The following is a 16325-nucleotide window of genomic DNA, read 5'->3' on the forward strand; positions in this document are numbered from 1 at the left end:
ATGATCCCCAGGGAAATTAATTCTTCAAGCCAATAAGTTAAGTGACTTTGGGAAAAAAAAAAATAGGGACTGCAGCCGACTAGACAGTAGTTGTCCATTGAGTTGCGATACCTAAATGGAGTGGTGAAATTCTGTACCGTTTAATATCTCCCTGCTACAACTATAGAGAAGGAAGGGGGGACAACTTAATGTTTCTTACTCAGTTCGTAGTAACTAGGCTGTTCATCAGATGCTACGGCCATCGTCTGAGAGAAGACAATCTTTGCTGTACTCTCACACTTCACTGAAAAGTCCACCAGAATGGGTAAGGAGGCGAAAGGCGGGAAAGGAAAAATAATGTCATCTCCACGGCCGGATGTTGTCCATGCGCATACAGCAGTTGTAGTACCGACTTGAGGAAAATGATTCGATAAAGAAAGACCCAAAAACAGGCAAATACAACTGGTATCATCTTGCAATAAAGCTGTCATAATATTGTAACGCAAGTACCCACTTGACAATTATTCATTGAAATAAGTTCATAATGACTGGTTCCCAGTTTAACTCTTTATGGACCACCGTACGTCAACAACCTCTTCAAACCGTGAGCAAATATTAGAAGTACATATCAAGTGGAATCCACAGCAACAAATTTCAATGTGATCACATAGGGATTTCTTTACAGGATTTAAATTCAACGAAGATGTATAGCATAATACCCTAATACGTATGGGCGTCGACATACTAGTATCAAGATCACAGTGTGCACGTTGCTAAAAAGTTTTACACGAAGTTCTACCAGGTTGTTCTGATTGGGGATGGGAGTTGAGAGCAACGGAGCCCCGAGTCCAGTAAGAGCCGATACAGGAGTGGGTAAATGTTTTTGTCATATTTTTAGTGTTATTTTTCTTTAAACGCCCGCTCCCCCCCCCCCCTCCATTGCATAGTGGTATGTTGTTGTATATTTGGTTATTTAATTGGAAGACTCCAAACAAACTCATACCTGTTGTCGCTGCATCTCCTTTAATGGTCGTAGCCACGACAGGAACTTTGGGGAAAATGGTACTGATAACAACATTAACGGTTTCCACGGAGTCCGACTTTTTCGGCAGTGATGCTGCTGTCGTCACGGTGATACCACCCGGACTCGTTCTTGCCATCCGTTCCGTGCTGGACGTGGGAGCATGGGGAGCGGTGTTTGTTGTGGAAATGCCCGCATTGCCCGCAACAGCGTTGGTCGATCCCGGGTTGTACTTGGATGTGGGGAGATACGTAGTTGCACTGGTTGCAGCGTGTGTGGCCGGGAAATCGTTTGTGGCGCTTGTGGTAGTAAAGTCAGTTCGGGCAACATGCATGGCGTTGTTTTGCTGAGTATTAATGAACCCTGCCGGGGGGGGGGGGGGGGGGGGGAACATCAATAATTTGATCATCAAAGGTGTCATTAGAATTTGAAACATTTACAGCATCTACATGTAGGCTATACATTTGACATTTATGTCTTTTTATTTTGTTCGTTTGTCGTTTTTATTGTTCGTCGTGTTCTTTTTATTCTTACAAGTCATCGCTTTAACACTATAACAAGCTATTGCACTATGCCGCTCGATGAAAAAGTTTTAAATTTTGTTTTCTCCGTTTCTTTCTTGTTCTTTTTCCTGTTCTGTATAGCTCCTCCTCCTCCTCCTCCTCCTCCTCCTCCTTCTTCTTCTTCTTCTTCTTCTTCTTCTTCTTCTTCTTCTTCTTCTTCTTCTTCTTCTTCTTCTTCGTCTTCGTCTTCTACTTCTCAGTCTCCTTCTTGTTCCTGTTCTGGTCTTTGGCGTTTGTTTATTTCTCGTTTTCTCATTCCCTCCGCTCCTCAAAAACAACAACAACAACAACAAACACGTAAGGTTTGTTTTGTTTTTCCCAAATCTTTATTGTTTTTTATTATTTGTTGTTGTTTTAATTTTACGGCGCGCCGTGGAAAGTTTTAAGCCTCTGTGCAAGTCGCGTTTTACCTGGTAACGTGCATATCACGTGGGGACGTCTCGTCCCCTGATTGGCCAGCAGCCACGACTCTTTCATGGCCTTCTCGACCAATCGGACGACAACCTGTTGATGGGCGCTGATTGGTCGGCACTGAACCGCCATGCTGAGTTTGACAGGACACGCCCCGTTTGATGCGACTGGAAAAAAACGTATATTCGTGAGATGAATATCTTCGCGCAAAGTGATGAAGAAAACGATGTCGTGGGAGTAAACACCCTCTGAAAATCATTCATAATTACAACTGATATTGTCGATATCATCATTGTATGCGCTATTGTTGTTTCTGTTTTGGTATAGGACAAGATTGATATAAAGTAGACCCTATAATACAGACGTTGTATAACGTCCCCACACTATGTAATCGAATTCTGAATTCAACACATATCGATATCAGTCACAACTGCCAAATACAGAAGTATTAACATTAGCAAGAGTCCTTGGATATTTTCCTGTGAGACATGCAGCCTGATAAGCATAGATATGTTGTAACACAGTGGAGAAGTCACTAACAACATCTGAGAATGAAACGAGAAGGGCACTCAACAATAATAATAATCCTTTACCCCAAAGTTCTTATAAATGATTTCAAATTTCTCCTTAGATGTCATATGATAACGTTCTGTGACGTTTTGGAGTATTATCTATAATTAAGACAGGTCGTTCGACAGTGACAATATCAAACAATACTCCAATCTGATCTCCACGGTGAATACAAAGTATAAACAAAATACGACCTGCTATGTTTCATAGCGGACATGACAGCCATATTAGGAATATGCAAGTTAAGTGCGCATAACTTCCCTGATCACTAACATGACTAAGTGCCATATTGAATTATTGCTTTTTCGTTGTAATGTGCAAACAGACAGGACTTTATAAGATGGGTGGTTATGTGTTCTTCTCTATACGCAACCGTCAAGGTATCTCCTTGATTTAGAGCCCCATCCCCCCCCCCCCACACACACACACACCAAAAAATAGATATATAAATGAAAGTGTATGTTATTGTAAAAGACTTAGAGTTCTTTCAATGTAAGAGATATACATATATATTATATTTTCACCATTAACGATCAAATTTGGAGGCACAGTCTGTCTCCTCCTCCTCTTACTCCTCCTCCTAAACTTCGTCTTCCTTTTTTCTTCTTCTTCGTGTTCGTTCCTTTTTTTCTCTTAATCTTTTCCTCTCGTTCATCATTCATCATTCTTCTCTCAGTATCTTCTCCCCACCCCCCCCCCTCTCTCTTTCTCTGAAAAGATGTATATATAACGGATGGGAGATGATATAACCAAAATGGTTTCAATATAGTGTACCTACCATAAGCTGTTGTTATGGATACAAAGGTCACAAAGATGTACAGGACCAATATGTCCTCCTGTATCAAGGAGAAGATCCCATGTTTTATCCGGGCAGATGTACATCGAAGATTGCACAAACTGAGTTTTCATTTTATTTAGTTTTTGCTGTGTTGTGTTGTTTTTTCTTCAATTTATTCATTCCTTTATTATCTATCTATCTATCTATCTATCTATCTATCTATCTATCTATCCATCTATTTTGTAAACGGTATAGTCCGTTCGCTGTCTTCCGCCAAGAAATGGCTATAGTTCTTACGTCGTCTTGAAACAGATGTGCCAAGTTTTTCAAAGTAGCCTCCTTTTGGGAATTTTTCGAATGACTTGAAACAGAATCAATTGCGTCGCAGTGTGGCAAATACTGCTTGGTCAAGTAAGCAGCTATCGCATAAGTACTATAGTTGATAGTTAAGAACAACCGCAAAATATTTATAACACAGGCAATCATGAATTGAGACAATGAAGATCTGAAATGCATTTTGGGTATGTCACGAGAGTTCACTAAACCAAAAACAGTATACATCTGTACATTCTTTCGCTTGAAATTTAAAAAGCAAATCATTTTGCGGATTTTTAGTATGTGCTGGTGAAGTGTATAAAAAACAAAATCAAACAGAAATGCTGACTTTTTCACAGCAGCAATTGTGCTAGTCATGTATACATACCATGGCGATTCACTGTCTTACGATCCTCTGAACATAATGGAGTGAAAGAACATTGCATGAGCAGGAACCAATTTCCAACATGAATTCATGCACGCCGGAGGAAAAAAAAAAATACAAGTCGAAGTAGAGGGAGACGAGACGTTCTGCCGCTTTTGTGATTGGCACGCTTTCACAGTTTTAGTCCTCTTTATTAGTCATTGCGTGACGCTGGGGGCGTTGCAGCATGTGGCTGAAGCTGTAGTCATTCTCTATGAGGTCATTATAAAGATTTTGCTGTCTTGGTTTTGTTTTTCTCTCGTTACACCATTAGCGAGAATTTCATTATTCATGAAGTCAGCCGATGGACGAGCGTTGAGATCTGGAATCTCGAAATTTCGTGATCCTCATCGACCTCACCCGCAGCAAAGGCTGCTGGAGGCTAAAACGAATCTTCAAATCGAGCACGAAGTCTCAGTAATAATATATTACATATTACGTTGATGTCAGAAAATCAGGTTTACATGTCTATCCCTGAAATCAATTTCCCCTAACATTTTTACTGATCGCGCGTTAGGCACGTGCACTGATGGGAAGAGATAAACGCCTTCCTAGGATAGTGGGTATGAAAGGGAAACTCTTTTGTTTTGTCTTGTTTTGTTTCTGCTTCTATTTTTGTGTTGTGTGTTGCTTTTTTCGATTGAGTCTTTTTCGTTGAAGGATTCATATCTATATAGTTGAAAAGACTATCATTGCCACCTGACCGAGTGCCATTTGAGAAAAAACTTTGGTATATTAAATTACTTTTCCAAACATTAAATGGTGAAAGATCACGGTCTCCGTGTTCAAGTTGTCTATCTCCAGTCAATTCAGACAAAAAGAACAGACATAGTTCCATTACGATCTCATCTAATGTGTGTGTATGTGTGTGTACGTATGTTTGTATGTATGTATGTATGTGTGTATGTATGTATGTATGTATGTATATGTGATGTATACAACATTTTAAAGTCATGTGATTTAAAGTTTACCATGTCTTCCAGATCAGAGGATGCCACGCAGCGCCTCAGAAAACTCCCAATGATCTTCGTACAACTTTTAACTATGTATACATTTTTGAAAAGATATTCAAAGTTAACAAGGCTTATTTTTCGAGTCAGATAATGACCAAGCTGAATAATTTATTTCATTCAGCTTTTAACTGTCCACATACGACGACTCTCATCAGTTTGACATTATGTGGTACAGGGTGTACCTAAATATATATTTTAATGCACACTGCACTTGAGAATCGGCCATGCACATCATCTCTGTCATTTGTATACTGCTGTCTGTGACAGATTAGCACTTTTAAGCTTTTTTTGTTTGTTTAATAATTGTCCGATTTAATTTGGGTGCCAATGTCAGATAATATAGGGCCTGTCCATGTTTAATCGTCCGCCTAATGTTTTTTTTTTCACCATATTTCGAGGGTGCTGAATCCAAATCTGGATGATGCAACTCTAGCATTCTTAAGGATTTCGATATATATTCAAGGTGGACACTAAAATGATGGCCATGTCCACATCACTACACATTCTCGTCCAACTGTGAAACATGCTTACATGCAGGTAAAAATGCCTAAACCATACACTTACTTATTTTTTATAAACACACTTATATGTATATGTATATATATATATATATATATATATATATATGTATATATATATATATATATATATATATATATATATATGTATATATATATATATATGTATATATATATATATATATATATATACATATATATATATACATATATATATATATATATATATACTTATACATATATACACAGAATGATAATGATATCACGACTTTGCTGGTATTTATACATAGGCATTTCCATATAGCTTACAAAATGCTTGAATGAATATGGAAGTAAATTGTCTGTCTTCAATTATGAGTAATGTGATTTTAAGCGAAATGTTGTGTCTTCTTATTACAATGTATTATCATTCTAGTTCAGTCTGCCTCCTTCAATCCTGATGATTCTCGCAAACTGTCAAAGAGTTTATGAGTGAATGACCATGTCGGAAAAGGAAATGTTTTAAAGCAGAGATTTGGACATAAACAGTATTCTAATGAGCAAATGTGAGCTCTACTTTTCAACAATGTTTGTGCGAGGTGCACTTGAGATCTCAAACTTCAATTGATGAATTTTAGAGGGGTAATTCCAGTCATGCTTTGTAGAATTTTAGTTTGTGGGTGAGGCGTGACTCTTAATTATTAGTTTTACTCTGACATTTTGCACGAATTTTGCACTGACATTATCCACTGTCCAGTCTAGTCTTTTTCTATCCTCGACCATACTGAATTTACGGGATGGTATAGTTTTGGTTAAGATGGGGCTTTAAGGTTTCCAACTTTCTTATGAGGTAGTGAGAAACCTCTTATGAAATATAAAAGAGCGAAGAGGAATTCGAAGTTAATTGAATGAAAATTGGGTTTGAAATGGCTGAGATATCCAAAAACAAAGAGGTCCTGATAAAAGATGGACCCACCTTTAATTAGAATCGCTTGTTTAATCTGTTTGTGAATATTTCAGCCATTTCAAAATGGATTTTCATCAAATAAACTTTGAACTCCTCTTAGAATTGTAGGATCTTTAATATTTCGTAAGTGGTTTCTAATTATATGACAAGAAATAAATTATGAATCCCCGTCTCAACGAAAACTATACAATCATTCCAAAGAATACACGGTGTCCAACCCAGGTTACATTATCCATTGTCCACTCCACTCTTTTGAACTTCAATCCTTGACCATACTTTAAGAATACTTGGTGTCCAAAGTTCCTTTTCAACGACGGGTACATAAGGTCTACCAATACCAACAGGTGTATTGAAACTGTCATCACTGTTCACAACCTGTTGTACGGTTATACAAAATCACTGGAACTCTAGGACTGTGGCTTCGAGGGGTTAATTCTTTACTTTGTATCAACATTGCGAGCATTTGATAAGGACAATAAAGTATTTTGGTCTTCACAGCATGCAAGTCTTTTTGTTTTGACATCATCCTACATTATGTAATTGTGGTGTCGGATACTGTACTCTCTTGATATCAACAAAAGCGGCTGGCGAAAAAAGACTCAGCTACTCGGACTAAAAGAGATGCAACCCAGGCCCCCCCCCCCCCCCTCCACAATTGGGGGGGGGGGGGGCTTTCCCTGGTAGACATCCTGAGCGGACGCGCAACACAAGCCAATCACGCAGCTGTGGACACATCCACCACCTGGACAACACACTCAAGCAACCGTCACAACAATCACCACCATCCACACCCAAGTCAAGCAACCACACATCGCCACTATACCACCACGATTCCAAACAAAACCAAGATGAAAGAGAATCTGCAGAAGTGTGTAGGCACAATCACCACCATTCACACTCACTCTTCCAGCAACCAGACACCACTCCCATGCACCACAACTACAATCACAAACAAAACCAACATGCAACAAAACAATTACTCAATGTTTCACTATTTATTCATTCACTGTAAAAATTGTAAACGCTTTTCATGCAATAAAGCTAATCGTATATCAGTCATGCATTTTGGTATCCCAACGACAAAATAAATATTAATTAGAACATGACTTTCAGCGGGTGCTGTTCGTTATTCCGAAGGTTCGCTATTCCGAAGGGTCGTTAATCCGAAACACGCAATTCCCTATACCTAGAGGTACAATAATCCGAAAATGAAAAAGGGTTCGTTAATCCGAAAATTTGTGGCGTTATTCCGAAGGTTCGTTATTCCGAAGATTGGTTAATCCGAAAATGAAATTCGGAACAATGAACCTTCGGAATAACGAATCTTAGGAATAAAGAGCCTTCGGAATAACGAACCTTCGGAATACCGAGCTGTAACCCTTTCAGCAGTATTGGGTGCCAAAATGCTAATCTTCTTTTGCCATCTACCCAATCTGTTGTTGTTGATGTTGTTTTTAATGATTTTGACCTATTTCGAATTAGGTGCTGAATCCAATTCTGGATGATGCAACTCCTGAGATAATAACACACGTGTAATGATTAAAAGCCAATTTTTCCATTGTGCATTTCAGACTTGAAATGAATTTCAATGCGCTTTACAAACAAATTAAAACATCACACAAAATGTGGCCAAAAAAAAAAAAATACCAAGTACAATATATTACTCTGCAATAATCATTTTACATACATACGTACATAAGGACTCAAAGTTATAAATACATGTGACAAAATTACATAAATAAATTCAAATTTAACAAACATTATGTTATTCTATACAAATAAGTTATATCCACTATTCTGCCCTACTTTGGCAAAAGGAAGCAAGTGACATACCATCCGAATTTGAGTTACTGATGTTTTTATAATTCACATAATGATCTCTTCTTCCAGGCCAAATTTCATGCAGAAACACTCATTCTATACTAAGAGATATGTTAGATAAGACATCATGATAGTCCATTGACGTCAGTGTAAATGACAGACACATTTTGCTCTTTTATGAGAAATGTCACTTTTGTCACTTGCTTCCTTTTGCCAAAGTAGGGCAGTATTCTAGTAGTGGATTTACTGAGGTAACAACGAATTTCCCCCATTTTGCACAAAGCAAAGGATCCGCGACAACAAATGTTGTTTATGTGACTGTTCATGTTGAGGTGACTGTCCAAAATGTTAAAGATGACGGTCAAAAATGGCTACCAAATATTGAAACTCCAATTTTTTCCTGAATGATGAAAAATCGAAGATGCTGCATCTGAACTTGAATGATTGAACTCTTGGTCTTTGAGGGTTTTGGTATAGGTATTCAAAATTGTGGCAAGAATCTACGTTTTGTATAGGACCTATACCTGTTTATAAAAAAATGATGAAAATTGGACGTTTCAGGATGCTTTATAGCTCAATTTGCGAAAACAGGATCAGCGTTTTGAAACGCTGATTCAAAACGGGGTACTATTAATGCTAACTTTTTAGAGCTCGAAAGAGCCGATGTAACGCTACCACAAATATGCACTACACATTAGATGCGAACTGCTCAGTATAACCTTAGGTGTCTAACTATAAGAAGATGCTTTTAACTAAAATGTGCAGATTTGTTAACATAACAATATGATTTATCATAAGCACAATGTTAATTGTGAGAAATAACAAAGATAAAAGTCAATTATCAAGTGTTTGTATGTGCATTAAACACAATAAATGTCCACACACACAAAATACACGTGTATGTAAAGGGATCGACATTATAGTTGGGTAAATGACCCGGGCCACTAAAATTGATGTAGGGCCACAAGATTTCCAAGGAGATTATCTTTTGGTGGACCGATTGGGCAACTAAGATTCAAAGTGGATTGTTTCCTCTTATTTTAAACTTTACTAGATAACTTTACTAGATAAACTACTGTACCTACAAAAAAAGGCACTTCGTATTATTTGTGGCGTCCCGCCACGTTCCCATTCAGATCCATTATTCAATAAATATACGATTTTGAAAATTATTTTTTTTTTTTTGCAACTTGGTCAGTTTATGTTTAAAGAGGATGGCTAGTAACTGATCAGTGGGAATCAGTGGGAATGCTGGGGGATGATTGTTCCAATCCTTGTGGGATTCATTTAAGAGTACATTATGTATCTATTGTTGTGTGAAAATTATTTGCTTCAGAATGGTCTCATATTCAAGTAATGTGCAGTTTAATGTTTCCAGGCTAGCGTGCCTGTACAGTGACGGGGCGATTAAACTGCGCATTACTTCTTACTTTCTTTCCTTCCATTCTTTCCATCTACAAGTCCTGTAATGTTGTTGTGTTTCTCCTGTTTTGTTCCGTCTTGTCTTGAATTATATTTGTGATAAATATTTGTAAATAAGTATATCATATGATTTTTTGAGTGGTTCACAACATACAAACTTGATTTTTAGTGGACCTCTCTATTCTTCTTTTTTCTGAACTAACGCATAACTTTGCATTTTTGCCAGTATGCATTCTCATGTCTATTTGTCCTTTGCAATGTCGAATGTTTGTTTATGATATAATTCCTGATTTATTCTGTGTTACGTTTTGTTAGAAAAAAGAAGAATGAAAATGAATGAATTGAATTGAATTGAATTGAATTGAACTGAATTGAATTGAATTGAATTGAATTGAATTGAGAGACACCAAAAATCCAGACCTGAAGTTTCCAGGACCAGAAAGTAATAATAATATTGAGAACTTAAAGAACTTCCAGGATATTAGCTCTGTATGAGAAGGCCTGAACAGTACGTGCATTTTAAGATAAAATCAACACTTGTTCACATCGTTGGTCTATGAATAGTAAACGGGATAAACATACAGCAAGACGTTTAATGCAATTAGCAACCGTCGTGAAATATCCACTCTGCAGGCGTAACTTTGTTGTAGAAACCGACGTGGCGGACATCCGGAATCGGGTCGGCATCGACGATGTCCAGATCGGCGGTTTCTCCATGTCGGCCCAGTCGGATCCGGCCGTCGCTCTCGTACATCGCCCAAAACCGATGGAAATCGGTGGCTGAGAGGGCGTATCCGTTTTGTTTGTCGAGTTGCTGGCACACGCCTCCGCCAGCGAGTTTGCACGAGTAAAGTGTTGCGCGTGATTGTTCAAAGAGAGTCCCGACCGCTATATCCATCCCAAATTAAAAGCAAAAGCAATAAACATAATATCAAAAACACATTGTTAAAAAAAATGTCCAGACCCCACTGCTTAAAGCGCAATTCCACATTCTATGCTAGTTGGCTCTACAATATAAGTATATTAAAACACATAGAAGTGTTATCAATATCGGATTTGAGATAGTCTTGAAAAGTTGTGGAGATGTGAAGTTTTGCATGTTTTCATAAACGAATGGTAGGCGATTCCACATATGGCCGCCAAATATGCAAATGAGATGTTGTCATTTTTCTATATGCCCCCCTTTTTTTCTTTGGGGGGGGGGTGGGGGGTAGGGTGGTGGGGGGTAGGGTGGTGGGATCGTTCAGGGGTCATGAAATCAATATTTCTTGTGTCACAATAACGTAGCAATAACCACGTATATAGGAAACGTGATTGCATTTGATAAGACATGAACAAAAACATGGATTGTGCAATATTTCTCTGCGTACCCAAATGGGAGCCTTTGGTGACGTCGCTTCAGCTAATTTACATGATAAAATTAGTAAACTGTACCTGAGGTGTAAATAGAATTGGATATGAGTCTTAAATTGCCAAATCTTCCAGGTTCATTGCTACGTTAATAAAGTTGTTTTATTTACAGTCTACGAATAATTAAAAGTAACAAACGCAAACAGAAAAACTGACCAGAAATGAATAATATTCATTAGTGGAAAATTGAGCAAAGAAAATGGGATTCCATCGGGATGCGAACCCCAGCCCTCCAGATTGCTAGCCCGGTGCTCTACCGACTGAGCTATAGAAAGCCCTAGTTCAATATGCGTCCCAGAAACGTTGAATTCTCAATGCTCGAATGGTCATAAGCTAAAGCAGTGTGTAGACTATGGTGTGTGACACACAGGTACACACTTGAACCTGGCATAAACCCGAAGGATAAATGCGATCGGGGGATCACCGAAGTGATGCAGCTTTCTGAGTATGTAACAAACGCAAACAGAAAAACTGACCAGAAATGAATAATATTTATTAGTGGAAAAATTGAGCAAAGAAAATGGGATTCCATCGGGATTGGAGGTAATAGTTTCCACAGAATCCGACGTTCTCGGCAATGATGCGGATGCCGATGGAATCCCATTTTCTTTGCTCAATTTTCCACCAATAATTAAAAGTATAATAGAAACGAAATAAAAAAAATTTGATGAATGTTTCTTACTCAGTTCGTAGTAATTCAGCTGTTCAGATGCATTGGCCGCCGTCTGGGCGAAAACGATCTTCGCGCTCCTCTCACACTTCACCGAAAAGTCCACGAGAATGGGTAGGGAGGCGAATGGCGGGAAAGGGAAAACAATGTCGTCTGCTCCACCACCAGGTGTCGTCCACTTACATGCAGCACCTGTAGTACCGACTAAGGGAACGTGATTCCATGAGTGTGATAAGTAAGACGTGAACACAGGCAAATGAAAATTAAATGCAAAAATGCTATAGCTTAAATATTGGAATATAGCTGTCATAATTTTGTAATGGAACTACGGATTTGACAAGAAACAAAGTGAAATAGATGTATAGTAATTGGTTTCCCGATTAACCTTCTCCGGACCACCACGTCAACGATCTATTTCCATCTTGAGCACGGTGATCAAAATGATAAAAGTGCAAATGCTTTTCAGGTGGAAACTAACCATAGCGACAAAGTTGAATGTGACCACATGGATTTCTTTGTGTGGGGTTGGGATGCGCATCCCAGTGAGGACAGCATTCAGCCTAATACTGAAGGCTACTCACAAATGTTCTCGTGCCATTATGTACACACGAAGATCGGGTGGTTACTTGAAAGTTTTTACGAAGTCCTTCGAGTTTATGTTGTGAATGGGATGTGAGTTGACAGCACCTAAGTCTGAGCTCAGTAAAAGATGATACGCGAGAAGTTAAAAGTTGTTCTTATATTTAAAATCGTTATAGCTTGCATGGTATTTTTGTGTTTCACAATAATTTTCTTCCCATATCCCTTTCTCGGATCTTGCGAAACCTTCCACATTGAATGATTATGTTGATCTGAATTTGCTTGTTTGATGTGAAAGAATGAAAGAAAATCATACCTACTGTCATTGCAGGTTCTACAGTCGAAGGAGAGGTGAGAGCTTTCGAGAGAATGGTTGTAGCCACATTAGAGGTAATAGTTTCCACAGAATCCGACGTTCTCTGCAATGATGCGGATGTCCTCGTGGTAATGGCACTCGGACTCGTGCTCGCCATCCGCTCCGTACTGGACGTGGGAACCTGGGGAGCGTTGTCCGTTGTGGAAATGCCTGCAGTACTCGCAACATCGTTGGTTGACCCCGAGTTGTACTTGGATGTGGGGACAAACGTCGTTGTACTGATCGCAGCTGCGTGTGTGGCGCGTTTGGAAGCGGCGGTGTTCCTTGTGGAACTGCCCGCATTACCAGCAACAGCGTTGGTTGACCCAGAGTTGTAGTCGGATGTGGGGAGATATGTCCCTGCACTGGTTGCAGCGTGTGTGGCCGGGAAATCGTTCGTGGCGTGATTGGAAACGATATTCCTTGTGGAAACGCCCGCATAACCCGAAACAGCGTTGGTTGACCCCGAGTTGTAGTCGGATGTGGGGAGATACGTCGCTGCGCTGGTTGCAGCGTATGTGGCAGGAATATCGTTTGTGGCGCGTGTGCCAGTGAGGTCAGCTGCAACGTGTGTGGCGTTGTCTTGCTGTGTATTAAAGGACCCTGCCGGCGGGGGACATCAAATACATTTACAAATTTTACTGCATTCGACACTCAGGTCTATTGTTTTGTTGTTCATTTGCTGTTATTATTATTATTGTTGTTGTTATTGTTGCATTTATCGCTAGTAGTATTTTTGTTTTCTAACAGACTATTACAATTAACGAAAAGTTACATAAAAATTAATGTCGCATTCAATTTTCTTTTCTCCGATTTTTTTTCTTAATTTCTCCGTTTTTCGGTATTGTTTTCTGCTTCTTCATCTACTCCTTTATTCTTCTCCTTTTTCGTCTTCAACCTCTTTTCCTCTTGTTGTTTTTAGTTCTTCCTATTCTTTTTGGTCTTCATCCCTTTCTTCTCCTTCTTTACCCCCTCCTCCCCATAACATTAGTTTTGTTTCGTGTGTGTGTGTGTGTGTGTGTGTGTGTTTTTTCGGGGGGGGGGAGGGGGTTGTTGTGATCTGTTTGTTTTACAAATGTTGATTATCTTGTCACACATTTGTTATCTATTTTTATCAGACATAGAAAGATGTCAGAGTAAGATCTGCCGTCAAAAGATAATGCCCCTGTCGCATTTACCTGGTAAGGTGCATATCATGTGGCGATGTCCCGTCCCCTGATTGGCCAGCAGCCACGACTCTGCCATGGCTTTCTCGACCAATCGGACGACCGCATCCGGTTGATGGGTGCTGATTGGTCGGCACTGGACCGCCACGCTGAGTGTGGCGTGACACGCCTCTTCCAATGCCACCGAGTCTGGACAGGTACATTGTATTTTAAAATATCGAATATCTTCGCGTATAATGTTAACAAAATGATGAGCTCTTCGATATTTTCACAATGTCACGGTACTTGAAACCCATTAATAACCACTCTTTATGTTATTGCTGATATTGTGGATTTGATAATTGCTAAAGGGATTGAATTTGTATAGTATTGGTTGAGATGAGAATTCAGCTATTAAATTTTTGCGATATACTTAGAAAACACTTTTTGAAATGACTAAGAGCATATCTGTTCTAAGAGGAATTTAAATTTTATGTGATGAAAAGAGGATTTGAAATGGCTGAGATATTGAGAAACAATTGAAGTAAAACAAAACTGTCCTAATTAAAGGTGGTTCCACCTTTTATTAAGATCACTTTGCTTTTGGATATCTCGGCCATCTCAAACCAATTTTTAACAAATAAACTTTAAATTCAAACTTCGAATTCAAAGTTTATTTGATGAAGATCGGACTTGAAATGGCAGAGATATTAGTGAGAAATAATTAAAGTAAAACAAAACTATCCTAATCAAAGATGGGTTCCAACTTTTATCAAGATCACTTTGCTTTTGGATATCTCGGCCATTTCAAACCATTTTCCCAAAAATATTCTTTGAATTCTTCTTCGAATTATGCTTTCTCAGATTTCGTAAGAGGTTTCTCATTACCTCAAGAAATCATCATCAATGGTTGGAAACCTGAAGCCATAGCTGCCAGATGTTGAGGAGCTATAGATTACAAAAGTCATCGGACTCGTTGACCCATGCCTTACACGCACGTCATTGTTTTTATAACACTCAGTGCAGTATGCATGCAGTCACTTACAATTTCCCCTTGAGGCCGTCAGCCCAATCTATACATTACCTTGTTAAATTCTTGAATACTGAATTCAATGATTTATACAATCATAAATGATAACAGATAATCATGTTCTAGTATCATATGAGATTATACTTTTCTTTTGCTTTTTGCTTCTGTGTTGTTTAGTTATGTTTTTGTTCAATTTTCTATAATATAATTCTGGTTTGTTTTGACTTGAGAAGCAGAATAAATGAAAACAAACAAACAAACAAACAAACAGATAAGAATGAAACAAGAGAAGAGCACTAAAAAATACCCCCAAATTTATTTGTATATAACATTTCAAAATGTCCTTGGACGTAAATCGTTCTCTCTCACCTTTTCTTTAAGCATATTCCTCATTGCCTTTCTTCCCCCCCCCCCTCTTTCTGAAAAAAAAAAATGTATAACGGATGAGCAATAATGAATATATGGTTCCTATGTGATGCACCTACCATAAGCTCTCGTCATGTATGCGAACGTCGCGAAGATAAATTGGACCAACGTGACATCCTGTGTTAAGGAGATAAATGGGAGACCAAGTTGTATCAGTGTATCGAAGAATGTGCAATTTGATTATTTTTGAAGGTAGTAATTTGAGCACTGTCTCTAAAAGACTATAGCTCTGACGGCGTCTTAAAACGGGTGTGAAAACTATAGCCTTCTTTTGGGAGTTGTTTAAGTGGCCTTTTTCGAACAGAATTGCGTCGCAGAGTTGCAACGATTTGTTTGGTCAAGGGAGTATTAATCTCAGAAGGGCTGGAGTTGATAGTCATTACTAATATGCGACATCAAAATATTCATAATCCAGATAATGTTTTATATGATGAGTTGAAATACATTTCGATTTTTATAATCAGTATAGGACCTACATTCTCTCGCTTGAAATAGTGTAAAAGCGCACCCCTTTGCCGATCCTTACATAGTACAACTGTTTGTTTGTTTGTTTTTATTTCCGAAACAATAAAATCATATACAAGATAAACAGTGTTGAACATGACATAACTAAAACATGAATCAAGATTGAAGTATCAAAATACAATGAAAACTAGACTTGGAATTTGTCAACACTGACAAATTAGGTGATCCGATCTGTTCGTAAATCAACGATTTGAGTCTCCTGATCCCAATAGGCATGACCATACCGGTTTCATCTGTGTTTAGTGGACATTGGCCGTGTGATGTTTGGATTCTCATTTAGAAAAGAGAGTCAGACCTGCCATCTATGGTACACAATTCCGTATACACTAATGAAGATACAGAATGAAGTATATTTGACCTTTGACCCCAATTTGCACAGACAAGATGGCATCTGAGCAAAAAGT

This window comes from Diadema setosum, chromosome 22 (genome assembly GCF_964275005.1).
Source record: "Diadema setosum chromosome 22, eeDiaSeto1, whole genome shotgun sequence".
In the NCBI taxonomy this organism is placed as follows: domain Eukaryota; kingdom Metazoa; phylum Echinodermata; class Echinoidea; order Diadematoida; family Diadematidae; genus Diadema; species Diadema setosum.